This window comes from Scyliorhinus torazame, chromosome 9 (genome assembly GCF_047496885.1).
Source record: "Scyliorhinus torazame isolate Kashiwa2021f chromosome 9, sScyTor2.1, whole genome shotgun sequence".
Lineage (NCBI taxonomy): Eukaryota > Metazoa > Chordata > Chondrichthyes > Carcharhiniformes > Scyliorhinidae > Scyliorhinus > Scyliorhinus torazame.
Window position 1 is genome coordinate 174,364,989 of NC_092715.1, and position 20,044 is coordinate 174,385,032.

At 50.9% G+C, this 20,044-nt stretch overlaps 1 pseudogene; it reads right to left on the reverse strand.

Annotated features, from left to right (window-relative positions):
- Positions 1–17,828: 17,828 nt before the first annotated feature.
- On the reverse strand, positions 17,829–18,698 carry LOC140430130 (elongation factor 1-alpha 1 pseudogene; annotated as a pseudogene).
- Between the last annotated feature and the right edge of the window lie 1,346 nt (positions 18,699–20,044).

Consider the following 20,044-nt stretch of genomic DNA (forward strand, 5'->3'; position numbering starts at 1 on the left):
AGTCCAAGGTCAACGCTCCCTACCAGACGGATTACCTTAGCTGTTTCCCCTCTACCACTTCGACCCCAGCAGCCTCAGAACCGAACAACGGCCATTCTTCCTCTGACTGAGTGGGCGCCCGAAGCTAAGTATAGGCTTTAGCAGTAGTGATAGTTTAGTCTGTAGTATTTCGTGCATGAGTAGATATTACTGTGTGTGTAAATAAATAGTATTGACTTTGAACTAACTTACTGGTGTATCAGCTCTTTGATCAGTATTCGGTATCGAAAGATACCTGGCGACTCTAGAGCAAACATAATTAGGATTAAGGAAGGCGACCATATTGACCGCCATATTCAGAGCCAACCAAAGAGAGCAACAACACAGATAGTGACCCAAGCCGGGAATTGAACCTGATACCCTGGCGCTGTGAAGCAACAGTGCTAACCACTGTGCTACCTTATGTGTAGGCCCACCCACATGCGACTGGTTCGCAGCAGTTCAAGAACACAACTACTCAACCTAAGTTCAATGTCCTCCATCACCAGCTCGTCTCCTGGCCTTAACAAAGTTAACCACCTCATCTGGCGTTCCGAAGTAAAGTTCCTGGGCCCTCATTAGTGACCCATGTGGTGCTGGGTACAGCATACCAAACTTCACCCCCTTCTTAAAGAGGGCCAATTTCACCTTGTTAAAACTCGCCCTTCTTTTGGCCAGTTCTGCACCCAAGTCCTGGTAGATACGCAGTTCGTTGCCTTCCCATAAACAGCTCCTCGTATGCCTAGCTCACCTCAAGATCTGTTCCTTGTCCAGGAACCGGTGCATTCATACCACCATCGCTCTCGGCGGCTCATTCCTCAGCGGCTTCCTCATCAGCGCTCTGTGCGCCCTGTCCACCTCCAAGGGTCGAGCAAACGCACCTTCCCCCAGCAGCTTCTCAAACATATGCGCCACATATGCACCTGCGTCCGATTCCTCTCTGCCCTCCGGCAGGCCAATGATCCTTAGGTTCTGCCTGCGCGATCTGTTCTCCAGATCCTCCACTTTATCTTGCAGCCTCTTCTGATGGTCCCTCATCAGCCCCATCTCCACCGCCATCGCGACTATCATCGTGCTCAGCCACCGCCTCTTCCATCTTCTGGATCGCCTGGCCCTGGGTTTCCAGTCTCTGCTCCACACGATTAATCCCCGTCTTAATCGGATCCAGGTATTCCATTCTTTGCTGAGCAAATTTCTCCTGGAGAAAGTCCACCAGCTGCTCCGTTGACCACTGGGCCGGCAGTTTCGGTCCCTGACCCTCCGCCATATTCTCCTATGCTGCAGACTCCACTCCTGTCTTCGACCAACGTTCTCTCCTTTTCAGACCACTTGTGGTCCACTAATCCATATACTGGTGGGGAATCCTTCGTCTCTACTTCACCAGTCTCCTGTTTTGTCAAATCCAGGGTAAATCTGGGGAAAAGGTCCAAATGGTCCACCATGAGTGGGAGCTAACAAATATTCGACCACTCACTCCATGGCCAACACCAGAAGTCCCTCGCATGGCAATACCAAACCCATGGCCAGTTCCAATACCAAACCTTCTTCCCGCAGCAACCTCTCACATAGTTTATCATTTGATATACCAAACACAATTTGGTCACAGATCATAGATGATTTCAGGCTACTGAAATTGCAGGACTGGGCCTTCAGCCTCAAGTCAGTGATAAAACTGTTGAAATATTCGCCAGGGTTCAGGGTACGCGTACGGAACATATATCTCTCGAATGTTTCATTCTTTTAGGGGGAGCAATGTCGATCAAAGTACCCAGTGACTTAATTGTGTCTCTTGCTGTCCTCCTCATTGTCAAAAGTAAAAGTATTATATATTTAATTGCTTGTGGACCTGCCACCGTGATCAGCAAAGCAATTCGCCTTTCATCAGGCCGTGCCTGGCGGCCAAGGGCTGATACATAGAGCTTAAATTGCTGTTTGAAGACACACCAGTTTCCATCTACATCACGCGATACTTGAAGCTGGTGGGGTGCCTTAAAACCTTCCATCTTGAGTTTGTGTTTTTTACTGCATTGAGTCGCCAATGGTCGCAGTTCACCAAGTTGGTTCTTCAGCCGAATTTAACTTTGTCTCGCCGACGTTACCCTCAAATCTTCAGCACTCTGGTACCATGTTGTGTTCTATGACCTTGTCTAGTAATGAATCTACATAACTGATGGTGACTTAGCCAGAACTGAGATTTATTAATGCACACCTGGTAAGATAACGATCAGGTACAGACCAAGTTATCATAGAGTTACATTAGACTCTCCTGGAACTACCCTTGTGCACGACTGTCCTCATGAAAGCCTTACAACCTTCTGGCGGTAGCTGGATGTCATCTAACTTATATCTGACGTCACCTGCTAGTGGCAGGTCACACTGCTGAGTACAGGTAATGTTATCTACAGGCACCACAGACACCATCAGAGAGAAGGGTGATATCTTTGCCACCCTGAACATGGTTTGCAACAATGCAAAACTGAAAAGTAAAGATTTACACTGGAGCAAAGTACAATATATTGCCCAAGCAAAAGCTGCGGGAACCAGAACCATTGCAGCACCAGACCCTAACACCCAGGTGGACTTTGTGGCCTATGGCAGATAGACCATCCGCACAGAAGTTGTGGCCACTCTCCATTACTGTGCAGCATAAAGTTTCATATTGTCGACCAGGTGTAAAGCCACTGTTGGTTCTTCGGGACATCATCACACTCATCCACCTTGGTCCAGAGATACACGTTCTGCAATACCAGGGCCCAAAAATGATAGAGCACAAAGACCTCTTCAACTGCAACGTCATTGTAAACTACCTGTAACATACCACAAGAGGCTAGATGACTCGGTACCACCAACAGTTTGGGCTCCGAGAAGAGTACCATTAGCTATGAAGCAGAAAGTAGTCAATGAGCTTCATTGGATGATGACACTGGGTGTCATAACTCCTATAGACAAGGCCACCAAATTGGTTTCAGTAATGGTGACTGCAGTAAAGAAAGATAGCATGGTCAGGATTTGCATTGACCCAGTTCACTTAAGCAAGGTGCTGCTCAGAAGTCATCACCCTATGAAGACAGAGGAACAAAGTGATAGCTAATATGGCCTATGCTAGGTTTTCAGCATCCTGGATACAAAATGTGGGTTCTGGCAGATCCCCCTAGATGAACAATTCTCAAAACTAAACCACACTCATGTCTCCAACAGGCAGTTACCGTTTTCTTTGTCTGCTCTATGGGGTCTCCGCTGGTAGTGAGGCCTCCAGCAGTGCATGGAGCAACTCTTTGCAGGACAACCTTGCGAAATCATCATCAGTTACATCCTGGTTTGGGGTCATTCTGTGCAATAATGACACACGTCTTTGTCTTGTCCTTGACAGAATCAGTACCATACAGCTAAAGCTTAATGATGCTAAAAGCAGATTCAGGGTCAATCAGGTTTCCCACATGGGTCATTTACTCACAGTCAATGGTGTGAAGCCGGAACCAGACAAGACAACTACTGTACAACAGATGGCCAACCTTGTGGGCAAACATGCTTTACAACACTTTCTTGCTGTGACAAATTATCTTTCTAAGTTCATCCCGTGTTATAGTGAGGTCATTGGGCCTCTTTGTCAACTTCTCCACCAGGATGCCAAATGGTGCTGGCAAGAGCACCACAAAGTGGTCTTCAACAGATTCAAAAAGACACTGACAGACCTACCGGCGCTACAACATTTTTGACGTTTGTGCACCCATGCGCATATCAGCAGACACCTCCCCACTCCGACTTGGCGCCGTCTTCATCCAGAATGATAGACCAATAGCCTTTGCATAAAAGGCCCTTACCAACACAGATGTGTTATGCTCAGATTGAAAAGGAACTCCTCGCTCTAGTCTTCACCTGTCAGAAATTTCATGAATTCATATATGGTCATCCTATCCTGCAAGTGTTGAAATAGATCATCAATCTCTAATAACTATTCGAAAAAAAGCCTCTTCACGCTGCGCCTATATGGCTGCAGTACGTGATGCTAAAGCTACACAGCGGGATTCTCCCTTCCGGGGACTAAGTCCCCGCACCGGCTGGAAAACCGGCGCCAACGACTCCGACGTCAACGGGCCCCCAAGGTGAGGAATTCTCAACTGCCTCGGGGGCTAGGTGGACGCCGGAAGGGTTGGCGCCGCTCCAGTTGGCGCCTAAGGGACGGCGCGTGTTCGCGCATGCGCAAACTGGCCGGCATATTTTGGCGCAAGTCCGACAGGGGCCAGCGTGGAAGAAAGAAATGCCCCCATGAAACAGGCCCGCCCGCAGATCTGTGGGCCCCGATCGCGGGCCAGGCCACTGTGGGGGCCCACCCCAGTGTCGGATCTCCCGGGTTTCCCTGAGGACCGCCGCCGCCGACCTACCTGCCTGGTCCCGCCGTGTGGGACCATACGTAACTCACGCTGGCGGGACTGGCCAAAAATGGACGGCTGCTCGGCCCATCGGGGCCCGGAGAATTGCCGGGGGGCCCGCTGCCAACAGCCTCCAACTGGTGTGGCGTGAATCCCGCCCGAAAAACGGCACCGGAGAATACGGCAGCCAGCGTTGGGGCGGTGGGGTGGGATTCGCGCCGCCCCCCGGGGATTCTCCGATGGCGGGGGGGTCAGAGAATCCCGCCCACAATATGTCAACCTCGCTATCATATATAAAGGTGGTAAGGGTTCCTACCCACTATAGACCAGGTAATCAAGAGGAAGACATAGACATCATGATCACAGAGACGTTCTCATCTCGTAGAATCCAGGAACTCAAAGATACCCTACAGGCAGACATAACACGCAGGCAACTTCACAACATCATCAAGAGGACATGGCCTGAGTCCTCAAGGGAGCTTCCCCGTGAGCTGTACACATTCCTTGCCAAAGATGAACTAACTGTACTAGATGGACTGATATTGTGTGGCCAGCGATTCATCACCCCTATCACCCTCCAGCGGTACTACAGCCAGCAACTGCACCTTGGCTACCCAGGATTGGAAGCAACCACATACAGGGCACAGGAATCACTGTACTGGCCCTTCCTGTATGCTGACATGGAAAGGGAAATATCCAGATGTGCACCATGCAATGCACTCAAGTCGCATCAAGCTAACGAGTCACTACATGAGGTTCTGGACCTCCCTTCCTCACTCGCAGCAGCTGACATTTTCGAGAAGAATGGTAAACAAAATTTGGTCTTAGTCAATTTATATTCCGGGTGGCTTGAACTTGCCTCCCTGTCAGAAATGAAGAGTATCAGTCATTGTCAAGCTCAGAAGACACTTTGCCACACATGGCAGCTCAGAGGCTGATGACGGACAACGTTCACCAATTCATCTCCACTGAGTTTAGGAACTTTGCACATGTGGCAGTCTGTGTAGAGGTATTATGGTACCTGGTAATGCTGGAACACCATTGGTAGATATTGTATGTTTCCTGTTGGTCAAGCTGTATGGCAGCTCCGCCCTGCAAGGCGGGGTATAAGGGCCCGAGCCGCCCCAGCAGCCTTCTTTCTGTACCTGAGCTGCTGGGGGAAACATCTAGCTTATTAGCCTTCAGTTGGACTACAACCTCACTTTAGTGGTCATTGATTGTGCATCAATTTAATAAGCTAGATTTAAAAGGATGGAGCTCCGAATCAAGCCGGAGTGTCTGCAACTCAGCCCCCACGCGGCAAACTCAGCGGCAACCTTCAAGCACTGGCTGGCGTGTTTTAACGGATATCTCGGAACGGTCGAAAACACACCCACGGGAGAACAGAAATTGCAAGTCCTGCACTCAAGGGTGAGCCCGGAAATGTACACCCTCATCGAGGACGCGGACGACTTCGATGCAGCAATGGAACTGCTAAAAGGACATTATATTCGCCCGGTAAACCAGGTCTACGCCCGACATCTGCTAGCAACGAGGCGACAAATCCCCGGGGAATCGTTCGAAGAATTCTACCATGCGCTCCTGGTGTTGGGGAGAAACTGCAGCTGCCCGCAAGTTTCGACTAGCAACCACACAGAACATTTGATCCGGGACGCTTTTGTGGTGGGTATGCTGTCCTCCCAGATCCGCCAGCGATTGCTAGAGAAAGACACCCTAGGCCTCAAGGAGGCACGGGCCCTTACAGGCTCCCTGGATGTGGCCTCCTGAAACGCCCGCGCTTATGTCCCCGACCGCGCGGCAGCCCCCTGGGCAGCATGGAACCCCTCCGCAGCCGACCCCGAGACACCTCCCATCCCCCCACAAGCTTGTGCTGCAAGGCAGCCTGGCAACCCTGGGGGGCCCCGCTGCTACTTTTACGGGCAGGCCAAGCACCCCCGGCAGCGCTGTCCAGCCCGCGCATCCACCTGCAAGGGATGCGGTAAAAAGGGCCACTTCGTGGTGGTATGCCAGGCCCGTGCAGTCGCTGCGGTCTCCGGTGGCAAATGCGGACCGCCACCACAACCCTCTCCACGGTCCCTGTGCGGCAAGCGGACGCCGCCATCTTCCTCCTCCAGGGCCACGTGCAACCCCCGGGCGCCGCCATCTTGTCCCGCGGACGCCACGTGCGATGGATGGGCGCCACCATTTTGTGCACCCCTCGCCATATGCGACCAATGGGCGCCGCCATCTTGGAAGGACTCCCAGGACCCTAGCTCGGCACACCGCCCGATGAGAACACTCAACTTCTGCCGCGATTAGCCTCGGTGACACTGGACCAATCCCGGCCTCGACCACTCTCAACTACTACAACAACAGTACTAATCAACGGGCACGAGTCGACCTGCTTAATCGACTCTGGGAGCACGGAGAGCTTCATACACCCCGACACGATAAGGCGCTGTTCTCTCCCCGTCCACCCCGTTAATCAGAAAAATCTCCCTGGCCTCCGGTTCCCACTCAGTAGAGATAAAGGGGTTTTGGGTAGCAAACCTCACGGTCCAGGGAAGGAAGTTTAAAAATTACCGACTCTACGTCCTTCCCCACCTCTGCGCGGCCACACTCCTCGGGTTAGACTTCCAGTGCAATCTCCAAAGTCTAACTTTCAAATTCAGCGGCCCTATACCCCCTCTCACTGTCTGCAGCCTCGCGACCCTCAAGGTCAATCCGCCTTCCCTGTTTGCGAACTTCACCCCGGATTGCAAACCGTCGCCACCAGGACCAGACGGTACAGTGCCCAGGATCGGATCTTTATTAGGTCAGAGGTCCAAAGGCTACTGAGGGAAAGAGCTATTGAAGCTAGCAACAGTACCTGGAGAGCTCAAGTAGTGGAGATAAAGACCGGGGAGAAGCATAGGATGGTCATCGACTACAGTCAGACCGTCAACAGGTTTACGCAGCTGGACGCGCATATCTCCCCCGCATATCCAACCTGGTAAACAGGATCGCGCATTACAAGGTCTTCTCCACGGTGGATCTTAAGTCCGCACTAGTGACCGCAGGTACACTGCCTTTGAGGCAGATGGGCGGCTCTACCACTTCTTAAGGGTTCCCTTCGGTGTCACTAACGGGGTCTCGGTCTTCCAGCGCGAGATGGACCGAATAGTTGACCGGTGCAGTTTACGGGCAACATTCCCGTATCTCGATAATGTCACCATCTGCGGCCACGACCAGCAGGACCACACCAACCTCCGAAAATTTCTCCAGACCGCAAAGATCCTTAACCTTACGTATAACAAGGATAAATGTGTGTTTAGCACCGACCGCCTAGCCATCCTCGGCTATGTAGTGCAAAATAGAGTTATAGGCCCCGACCCTGAGCGAATGCTCCCCCTTATGGAGTTCCCCCTCCCTCACTGCTCCAAGGCCCTGAAGCGCTGCCTAGGGTTTTTCTCTTACTATGCCCAGTGGGTCCCCAACTATGCAGCCAAGGCACGTCCCGTGATCCAATCCACAGCTTTCCACCTGTCGATAGAGGCCCGCCAGGCCTTCAGCGCATCAAAGCAGACATTGTAAAGGCCACGATGCACACCATCGATGAGTCCCTCCCCTTCCAGATCGAGAGCGACGCGTCTGACGTAGTTCTGGTGGCCACCCTCAACCAAGCGTGCAGACCCGTGGCCTTCTTCTCACGTACCCTCCATGCTTCCGAAATCCGCCACTCCTCAGTCGAAAAGGAGGCCCAGGCCATAGTAGAAGCTGTGCGACATTGGAGGCATTACCTGGCCGGCAGGAGATTCACTCTCCTCACTGACCAACGGTCGGTTGCTTTCATGTTCGATAATGCACAGCGGGGCAAGATAAAAAATGATAAGATCTTGCGGTGGAGGATCGAACTCTCCACCTATAACTACGAGATCTTGTATCGTTCCGGGAAGCTAAACGAGCCTCCTGATGCCCTGTCACGCGGCACATGTGCCAACGCAGAAGTAGACCACCTCCGAGCCCTCCACAAGGATCTCTGCCACCCGGGGGTCACTCGCTTCTACAACTTTATCAAGACCCGCAACCTGCCCTACTCCATCGAGGAGGTCAGGACAGCCACCAGGAATTGTCAAATCTGCGCGGAGTGCAAACCGCACTTCTGCAGGCCAGAGAAAGCGCACCTGATAAAAGCTTCCCGTCCCTTTGAACGCCTCAGTATGGACTTCAAAGGCCTCCTCCCCTCCACCGACCGCAACACGTACTTCCTGAACGTGATTGACGAGTACTCTCGGTTCCCATTCGCCATCCCCTGCCCCGACATGACCGCAACCACCATCATCAAGGCCCTCCATAGCATCTTTAGGCTGTTCGGGTTCCCCGCTTACATACATAGTATGAGCGACGAACTGCATCAATTCCTGCTCAGCAAGGGCATCGCCTCGAGCAGGAAGACCAGCTACAAACCCCGGATAATGGACAGGTAGCGAGGGAAAACGGAATGGTCTGTAAGACCGTCCTACTGGCCCTACGGTCCAGGAATCTCCCAGTCTGCCGCTGGCAGGAAGTCCTCCTGGATGCTCTCCACTCCATCCGGTCACTGCTTTGTACCACAACCAACCAGACACCTCACGAACGTCTCCTTGTGTTCCCCAGGAAGTCCTCCTCTGGGACCTCGCTCCCGACCTGGCTGCCTGCTCCCGGACCCATCCTGCTCTGAAAACACATGCGGGCGCACAAGTTGGACCCGTTGGTCGAGAGGGTCCATCTTCTCCACGCTAACCCCCAGTACGCCAGTAAGATACGGTCTCCCTACGAGACCTGGCGCCTGCCGGATCCCCACGCACACCCCAGCCACCAGTCCCACCCTCCCTCCCACCGGTGCACCTTACAGGAGGATCGGTCCTTCCGCTGGCCCCGTCTAGGCCCCCCCACCCACCGACGCACCCCGCAGACGCTCCCTTCCCAGGTCAACCGTTTTCCCCACCAGCGCTGTCTAGGGGTGTTGAAGCTGCCACAGAGATCGAGGCCACGCTCCCGGAGTCACAGATGCCCGAGCCTTCACCGGCGTCACCACCAGAGCTTCGACGATCACAGAGGACGACCAGAGTCCCCGATCGACTGATTGCTTAATTTTAAAGTGTATATAGTTAATTGGGAATCTGTAAATAGTTACGACAATAAGACAAAACGCTGTACAGAGGTATTAGGTACCTCCATAACTATAATTTCTACCACGTTACCATGTTGTAATATCTAGCCACCCCCGCCGGACTCTTTTTTAACAGGGGGTGAATGTGGTAGTCTGTGTAGAGGTATTATGATACCTGGTAATGCTGGAACACCATTGGTAGATATTGTATGTTTCCTATTGGTCAAGCTGTATGGTAGCTCTGCCCTGCAAGGTGGGGTATAAGAGCCCGTGCCGCCCTAGCAGCCTTCATTCTGTACCTGAGCTGCTGGGGGAAACATCTAGCTTATTAGCCTTCAGTTGGACTACAACCTCGCTTTAGTGGTCATTGATCGTGCATCAGCACATACATGAGACTTTGAGCATATCACGAGCAGTCCCATTTACCCACAGTGCAACAGCTTGGCGGAATGGGCTGTGCACTCAGCCAAGGATTTACTAGAGAAATGTAGCCGATACTGCACTCCTTAGTTTGCAAAATATGCCAAGACAGGGCCTGCCCTCATCAGCACAGTGACTGTTCTCCATGCGCACCAGCATCTCAATTTCTTTTGCCAAGGCTCTTGCAGCCCAATATGAAACTAATGTGAGTAGTGCCCTCATGGAACGCCGATTAAGAGAGAAAAGGTACGATGATAGTAAATGTCCACAAACTAGGCCCTCAAACTCCTGATCAAACTGTCAGGATCCAGACCAGAAATGGCAATGACAAGTAGGCAGAGGTACACAGCCATGCCCCACAACCAAACAGTTATGTGGTAGTTTCAGACAGTGACCAGTACATATGAAACCAGCGTCACTTACTACAGGTACAACACCAGTAAATATCACACACAGTACCTCAGTCATCCAGCCTACAATACAGGCCTCCTACACCATTGGAAATGGAGACTCCTCCAGAGGCCTATCCAGCAAGACCTGCACTCACTGGGTTCATTGAATGAATGCCCAAGAGCATCTCCAGCACAACCAATTGAACTGCAATCAAACGGTCAAGGCAAATGACAAAGCCAAACACTGGGCGATTTTCCGATATTGAGGCCAAGTGTTCGCGCCGTCGTGAGCGCCGTCGCATTTCACGACGGCGCAAACAGGGCCCGGACACGACCTATTCTGGCCCCCACAGGGAGCCAGCACGGCGCTGGAGCAGTTCACGCCGCTCCAGCATCCTTACGCGGCGCCAAATGGGCGCCGCATCAACCCACACATGCGCAGTTGGGCCGCGCCATCCTGCGCATGCGCGGGGAACGTCTTAAGCACGCCAGCCCCTCACCAACATGGAGCCGGTGTTCTTGGGTCGCGCGCGGAAGGAGATAGGCCCAGGGGGGGAGAGGCCGGCCCGCCGATCGGTGGGCCCCGATCGGGGGCCAGACCCCATCGGAGGCCACCCCGGTGAAGGAGCGCCCCCCCCAAACAGGCCGCCCCCGGCTGCGTTCCCGCAGAGTTCCCGTCGGCAGCGACCAGGGTTGGACGGCGCCGGCGGGAATCTTTTGTGTTGCAGCGGCCGCTCGGCCCATCCATCCAGAGAATCGCCGCTCGCCGGTTCTCCGAGTGGCCCGGTGCGAATCGCGCGCCGCTGGTTTCCGGGGGATGGGAGAATCGTGTGCGGGGGTCAGGGCAGCGTGGCCCGATTCCCGCGGCGCCCCGACGATTCTCCCATCCGCCGTGGGGCGGGAAAATAGGTTCCAGGTTCCAGAAATAGATAACAAACTAATCAACAACTGGCCTTCATCTTTGTTAAACAACTAAATGGGGGGCATGAAAGTAACTGCAATGAGCACCACCGCATCAGCTTAATCCGTGTTTTACCCGAGACGAATGGTCATATGCTGTTAGTCTGTTGAAGCTGTATGTTGCAAAATGCTTTGCACACAGTTATTATTGCATCTCAGTACCACAGGTTCTCCCAACTTTAAGGGGAAGATGTAGACAGAGTGGTCAAGTGATGATGTGGCTACTTAAAGGGTCATGTGTCAGAAGTTCTCCCCAAAGCATGGGCAGAATAGAAGCATGTAAGAGCTGCTCAGAGCACTGAATACAGTAAAGGTAAAGTTGCCATGGGCATGATGACCCCTTTGAGGGGGAGAGCTGACTGGTGGTGATTTAACCTGAGGATCACCACATCTCAGGTGAGGGGCAAGGTTGAGAAGGGGGGGCCTTCATAACCTATTGTTGTTATAAGTCCTTGGTCGCCAGTCATTGGAACCCAGCCCTTCTACAGACATTATCACAAACAATGTCAGAAATAAAATGACATGGAAAGGATATTCACAGAAAGGTTCTGCTGTGTCTTGTTTTTAGTGAAGAGAAATATATGGGAAATCCCACACATGCATTAATAGCATCGTTTGAAGATTATCAACTTTAGAATTTTAGCAGGTGCTTGCATAGAAAATAACATAGAAAATACAGCACAGAACAGGCCCTTCGGCCCACGATGTTGTGCCGAACCTTTGTCCTAGATTAATCATAGATTATCATTGAATTTACAGTGCAGAAGGAGGCCATTCGGCCCTTTGAGTCTGCACCGGCTCTTGGAAAGAGCACCCTACCCAAACTCAACACCTCCACCCAACACCAAGGGCATTTTGGACATTAAGGGCAATTTATCATTGGCCAATTCACCTAACCCGCACATCTTTGGACTGTGGGAGGAAACCGGAGCACCCGGAGGAAACCCACGCAGACACGGGGAGGACGTGCAGACTCCGCACAGACAGTGACCCAAGCCGGAATTGAACCTGGGACCCTGGAGCTGTGAAGCAATTGTGCTATCCACAATGCTACCGTGCTGCCCTTGAGAACAAATAAATCTACACTATATCATTTTACCGTAATCCATGTACCTATCCAATAGCTGCTTGAAGGTCCCTAATGTTTCCTACTCAACTACTTCCACAGGCAGTGCATTCCATGCCCCCACTACTCTCTGGGTAAAGAACCTACCTCTGATATCCCTCCTATATCTTCCACCTTTCACCTTAAATTTATGTCCCCTTGTAATGGTTTGTTCCACCTGGGGAAAAAGTCTCTGACTGTCTACTCTATCTATTCCCCTGATCATCTTATAAACCTCTATCAAGTCGCCCCTCATCCTTCTCCGTTCTAATGAGAAAAGGCCTAGCACCCTCAACCTTTCCTCGTAAGACCTACTCTCCATTCCAGGCAACATCCTGGTAAATCTTCTTTGCACCTTTTCCAAAGCTTCCACATCCTTCCTAAAATGAGGCGACCAGAACTGTACACAGTACTCCAAATGTGGCCTTACCAAAGTTTTGTACAGCTGCATCATCACCTCACGGCTCTTGAATTCAATCCCTCCGTTAATGAACGCGAGCACACCATAGGCCTTCTTCACAGCTCTATCCACTTGAGTGGCAACTTTCAAAGATGTATGAACATAGACCCCAAGATCTCTCTGCTCCTCCACATTGCCAAGAACTCTACCGTTAACCCTGTATTCCGCATTCATATTTGTCCTTCCAAAATGGACAACCTCACACTTTTCAGGGTTAAACTCCATCTGCCACTTCTCATGTCTCTTTGCAGCCGACAACAGCCCTCCTTACTATCCACAACTCCACCAATCTTCGTATCGTCTGCAAATTTACTGACCCACCCTTCAACTCCCTCATCCAAGTCATTAATGAAAATCACAAACAGCAGAGGACCCAGAACTGATCCCTGCGGTACGCCACTGGTAACTGGGATTCAGGCTGAATATTTGCCATCCACCACCACTCTCTGACTTCTATCGGTTAGCCAGTTCGTTATCCAACTGGCCAAATTTCCCACTATCCCATGCCTCCTTACTTTCTGCATAAGCCTACCATGGGGAACTTTATCAAATGCCTTACTAAAATCCATGTACACTACATCCACTGCTTTACCTTCATCCACATGCTTGGTCACCTCCTCAAAGAATTCAATAAGATTTGTAAGGCAAGACCTACCCCTCACAAATCCGTGCTGACTATCCCTAATCAAGCAGTGTCTTTCCAGATGCTCAGAAATCCTATCCTTCAGTACCCTTTCCATTACTTTGCCTACCACCAAAGTAAGACTAACTGGCCTGTAATTCCCAGGGTTATCCCTAGTCCCTTTTTTGAACAGGGGCACGACATTCGCCACTCTCCAATCCCCTGGTACCACCCCTGTTGACAGTGAGGATGAAAAGATCATTGCCAACGGCTCTGCAATTTCATCTCTTGCTTCCCATAGAATCCTTGGATATATCCCGTCAGGCCCGGGGGACTTGTCTATCCTCAAGTTTTTCAAAATGCCCAACACATCTTCCTTCCTAACAAGTATTTCCTCAAGCTTACCAATCTGATTCACACTGTCCTCTCCAACAATATCGCCCCTCTCATTTGTCAATACTGAAGAAAAGTACTCGTTCAAGACCTCTCCTATCTCTTCAGACTCAATACACAATCTCCCGCTACTGTCCTTGATCGGACCTACCCTCGCTCTAGTCCTTCTCATATTTCTCACATATGTGTAAAAGGCCTTGGGGTTTTCCTTGATCCTACCCACCAAAGATTGTTCATGCCCTCTCTTAGCTCTCCTAATCCCTTTCTTCAGTTCCCTCCTGGCTATCTTGTATCCCTCCAATGCCCTGTCTGAACCTAGTTTCCTCAGCCTTACATAAGTCACCTTTTTCCTCTTAACAAGACATTCAACCTCTCTTGTCAACCATGGTTCCCTCACTCGACCATCTCTTCCCTGCCTGACAGGGACATACATATCAAGGACACGTAGCACCTGTTCCTTGAACAAGTTCCACATTTCACTTGTGTCCTTCCCTGCCAGCCTATGTTCCCAAATTATGCACTTCAATTCTTGTCTGACAACATCGTATTTACCCTTCCCCCAATTGTAAACCTTGCCCTGTTGCACGTACCTATCCCTCTCCATTACTAAAGTGAAAGTCACAGAATTGTGGTCACTATCTCCAAAATGCTCCCCCACTAACAAATCTATCACTTGCCCTGGCTCATTACCCAGTACTAAATCCAATATTGCCCCTCCTCTGGTCGGACAATCTACATACTGTGTTAGAAAAGCTTCCTGGACACACTGCACAAACACCACCCCATCCAAACTATTTGATCTAAAGAGTTTCCACTCAATATTTGGGAAGTTAAAGTCGCCCATGACTACTACCCGATGACTTCTGCACCTTTCCAAAATCTGTTTCCCAATCTGTTCCTCCACATCTCTGCTACTATTGGGAGGCCTATAGAAAACTCCTAACAAGGTGACTGCTCCTTTCCTATTTCTGACTTCAACCCATACTACCTCAGTCGGCTGATACTCCTCGAACTGCCTTTCTGCAGCTGTTATACTATCTCTAATTAATAATGCCACCCCCCCCCCACCTCTTTTACCACCCTCCCTAATCTTATTGAAACATCTATAACCAGGGACCTCCAACAATCATTTCTGCCCCTCTTCTATCCAAGTTTCCGTGATGGCCACCACATCGTAGTCCCAAGTACCGATCCATGCCTTAAGTTCACCCACCTTATTCCTGATGCTTCTTGCATTGAAGTACACACACGTCAACCCATCTCCGTGCCTGCAAGTACTCTCCTTTGTCAGTGTTCCCTTCCCCACTGCCTCATTACACGCTTTGGCGTCCTGAATATCGGTTACCTTAGTTGCTGGACTACAAATCCGGTTCCCATTCCCCTGCCAAATTAGTTTAAACCCTCCCGAAGAGTACTAAAAAACCTCCCTCCCAGGATATTGGTGCCCCTCTGGTTCAGATGCAACCCGTCCTGCTTGTACAGGTCCCACCTTCCCCAGAATGCGCTCCAATTATCCAAATACCTGAAGCCCTCCCTCCTACACCATTCCTGCAGCCACGTGTTCAACTGCACTCTCTCCCTATTCCTAGCCTCGCTATCATGTGGCACCGGCAACAAACCAGAGATGACAACTCTGTCTGTCCTGGCTTTTAACTTCCAGCCTAACTCCCGAAACTTGTTTATTACCTCCACACCCCTTTTTCGACCTATGTCGTTGGTACCAATGTGCACCACGACTTCTAGCTGCTCCCCCTCCCCCTTAAGGATCCTGAAGACACGATCCGAGACATCCCTGGCCCTGGCACCCGGGAGGCAACATACCTTCCGGGAGTCTCGCTCGCGACCACAGAATCCCCTATCTATTCCCCTAACCATTGAATCTCCTGCAACTATTGCTTTTCTATTCTCCCCCCTTCTCTTCTGAGCCCCAGAGCCAGACTCAGTGCCAGAGACCTGGCCGCTAGGGCCTTCCCCCGGTAGGTCATCCCCCCCAACAGCATCCAAAACGGTATACTTGTTTTGAAGGGGAACGGCCACGAGGGATCCCTGCACTTTCTGCCTGTTTGTTTTTTTCCCCCTGACTGTAACCCAGCTATTCTTGTCCTGTACCTTGGGTGTGGTTACCTCCTTGTAACTCTTCTCAATCACCCCCTCTGCCTCCCGGATGATCCGAAGTTCATCCAGCTTCAGCTCCAGTTCCCTAACACGGTCTTTGAGGAGCTGAAGTTGGGTGCACTTCCCGCAGGTATAGTCAGTGGGGACACCGGTGGTATCCCTCACCACCCACATCCTACAGGAGGAGCATGTAACTGGCCTAGCCTCCATCCCCTCTTACCTGACAGAATATAGCTGCCCTGTGGACTAACTAGATCTCCGCCCTCCGACCCTGCTCCCAGTCAGCTACAGTTTCTGTAAACTCCTGGCTCTCTTCGCACTCTTTGCAGAAATGTCGGAAACAAAATGAAAGCAGCACCTTACTCCCTCCTCACCTAACTCCCTCGGTCACCAAACTCTTACTATAGCACTCAAAGTGCACCAAATTCAGCACTCCCTCGGTCACCAAACTCTTACTATAGCACTCAAAATGCACCAAATTCAGCACTCCCTCGGTCACCAAACTCTTACTATAAGCACTCAAAATGCACCAAATTCAGCACTCCCTCGGTCACCAAACTCTTACTATAAGCACTCAAAATGCACCAAATTCAGCACTCCCTCGGTCACCAAACTCTTACTATAGCACTCAAAATGCACCAAATTCAGCACTCAGTGCAAACAAAGTCTGCACTGTAGGGGATCACTTTTATACTGTGAATCTAGCCTCTGAAAACTGGCCTAATCCAATTAACTAATTAACAAGCTCCAGCTGCAAGTGCCTACAAGTAGAAGCCTGTTTAAAGCTGATTGAAAATTCACCTTCTTCTAAACCAAACAGCAACTTTTAAGTTAATTAACTAAATAAAAGAAAGACTAAACTTTAGATAAAAATGAAGCCTTATACTCCCTCGGTCACCAAACTCTTACTATAGCACTCAAAATGCACCAAATTCAGCACTCAGTGCAAAACAGTTGCATATGTAATAAATTTTGTTAAACAAATATAAGGACTTACCTCTCTCCTGGGCAGCATGGTAGCCTTGTGGATAGCACAATTGCTTCACAGCTCCAGGGTCCCAGGTTCGATTCTGGCTTGGGTCACTGTCTGTGCGGAGTCTGCACATCCTCCCTGTGTGTGTGTGGGTTTCCTCCGGGTGCTCTGGTTTCCTCCCACAGTCCAAAGATGTGTGGGTTAGGTGGATTGGCCATGATAAATTGCCCTTAGTGTCCAAAATTGCCCTTAGTGTTGGGTGGGGTTACTGGGTTATGGGGATAGGGTGGCGTTGTTGACCTTGATGGGCTGAATGGCCTCCTTCTGCACTGTAAATTCGTATACCACATTAATAGAAATACTATTCAGCTGCTTACTGGGATTTGTTTTCATTTTGATTAATGCTGTTTTATTTGTTATTAGTATATGACGATAGTGCTGTCACCAAATAATTCACATTTACTTGTCAAAACATAACAAATCCTCATAACGTTTCAGTTCAGATTAAGGAAAAGAAGACATTGGGCGCGATTTAACAGAAAATTTTCAAAGTGCCATTTTGGGATGTTTCTCGAGGGCTGCACTGGCCTATATTCAACGGCATTTAATGGCAAAAATGAGCCGCAGGAGGAGACACGGACCACCCTGTTCCCCCAATGAGGTAGGTGGACCAACAGCAGGGTCAGCAATGCCACCTGGGAGGCAGTGGCAGCAGCTGTCACTGCAGGCAGCATAACCAGGGGGACTGCCATCCAGTGTCGGAAGAGGACCAATGACCTCCACCGAGCTGCAAGGGTAAGTTACTACCGCTCTCCTGGCATCATTCTGCCTGCCACCCCTCAAATTTCGAACTCCCCCTCAAATCAGTGGCTGAGCCTTTAGTCTCCGAGTCAACCGAAGGGAGGTTTGCAGCTCCACCGCTGAACGAATTCACGTCGACTTGAAAATGGGCAAGGAAAAGGTTTCACTTCAGTGACAAGATTGGCAGGAGAAAAGTGCACCAACATACCAGGTTTCATAATACCCGTCTCAACACGACCCACTGGTACTGTACCAATACCACCAATCTTGTAGACACCCTGCAAGGGGAGACAAAGTGGTTTGTTTACAGGGTGTTCTGGAGGTAGAATGAGGTTGATGGCCTCCAAAAGAGTGTGTCCAGTGGCCTTGCCCTCTTTCCTAGTAATCTCCCAAACTTTGAACCAGGACATATTTGCACAGGTTTCCAGCATATTGTCACCATTCCAACCAGAGATGGGAACAAAAGCTACAGTATTTGGATTGTAGCCTATCTTCTTGATGTATGTGGTGACTTCCTTTGTGATTTCCTCATATCATTTTGCGCTGTATGGTGGCTCAGTAGAGTCCATCTTGTTGATACCAATAATGAGCTGCTTCACACCCAGGGTGTAGGCTAGCAGAGCATGCTCCCTAGTTTGTCCATTCTTCGATATACCAGCTTCAAACTCACCCACACCAGCAGCAACAATCATCACAGTCAGCCTGTGATGTCCCAGTAATCATATTCTTGATAAAGTCCCTGTGTCCAGGGCATCAATGATGGTGATGTAGTACTTTGAAGTTTAAAATTTCCAGCGGGAGATGTCTATGGTAATACCACGTTCACGTGCAGCCTTCAGCTTATCCAAGGCCCAGGCATATTTGAAGGATCCTTTGCCCATCTCTGCTGCTTCCTTTCCAAATTTCTCAATGGTTCTCTTCTCAATTCCACCTCATTTGTAAATGAGATGGCCAGTGGTTGTAGATTTACCAGAGTCGACATGTCCAATGACAACAGAGGGTCCTCACTCTCTGTGAGGAACGGGCCCTGGAATCACAGGGTTGTCCCAGGAGCGAGTAGTCACCGATAGCGAGATTGGCCTGCACCATTGAGAGGATGATCCACTATCCCTTCACACAGATGACCTAAGTCAAATGAGCTGTTCATGTCAGAAAAAATGATCCTTCCCTCTCTTTGACCACATGTCTATTGTCTTGCAGGATCTCCATCTGATGAGGCCACGCCATCCAGAGTCATTTCACCCCCCCCCCCCCCCCCCCCCCCACCACCCAAGGGACCACCTCGGAGAGCTCCGAGGAGACCACCATCGAGGCGTCACCGCTATCACCCCACACCTTTCACCAGCGCAGAGACGCATACCTCAGTGGGTGACATTAGTGGACAGGCTTCTAGGTCAAAACCTGGTGAGCACCACACAGTTGCTGATGCACATCAGGTGGAGGCAGGAACATCCAAGTGAGTCAGCAGTTGGAGGTCTGCTGGATCCCAGGACTCAGCTGGGACCCAGTCAGATGTCAAGCCTCTGGACAAGGTTCTTCCAGAGTTGATGCAAATGATAGGCCAGAGCCGTGAGATTCTGGAGGGGGTGTCAGTGACATACCAACAACTGCAGAGCCTATTGGAAGAGTCCTAAAGTCTTCAGGTGCAGGAGATGGTGCCGACAATGCATGACACCCAGGCCTTCACTGTTAGGGTGGTGACCGCAGTGGAAAACCTGGAGCACGATATCTGCGTCTTGCGTGGTGGTGCCTAAGGCATGGCTCAGTCTGTGAGGACTGTGGCTGCGGTCCTCGATATCATATCCGAGTTGATGAGGGACATGTCCCAGATGCAGGTGGAAATTGCCCAGTCACTGAGGGGCATCGCTGTGGGCATCGACACTAGGGTGGAGACAATGGGGAGCTTCCAGGACTGGCAGAGCCAGATGACTCAGAGGCCTCTTGAGGTCACTCCAGTTACTCCTCCACCCCATGTAGTCCTCCAGGGCCCTACAGGCACCATCAGGGAAGAGGAAGTGCTGAAGGCCTGTCACCAAGGAGACAACAGCAGTCTCCCAGTTCTTCCAAAGCCTCCTCCTGACACCAGCGCATCTCAAGGACAAGGGCAGAATGGGGTAGCATGGCGACGCTTGTGACACCGGTAAGCTGGCTGGGGCGCTCCGGCTCCAGGCCTTCCAGAGGACGCCTGCTAAGGCATCAATGGCTAAAGGGCATGGGGGGCAGCAGGCTGCCTCCACCTCTGATGTGCATCCTGCTCCCTCACCCCCCTGCGACGAACAGCTCCTTAAACACGGTCACAGACATC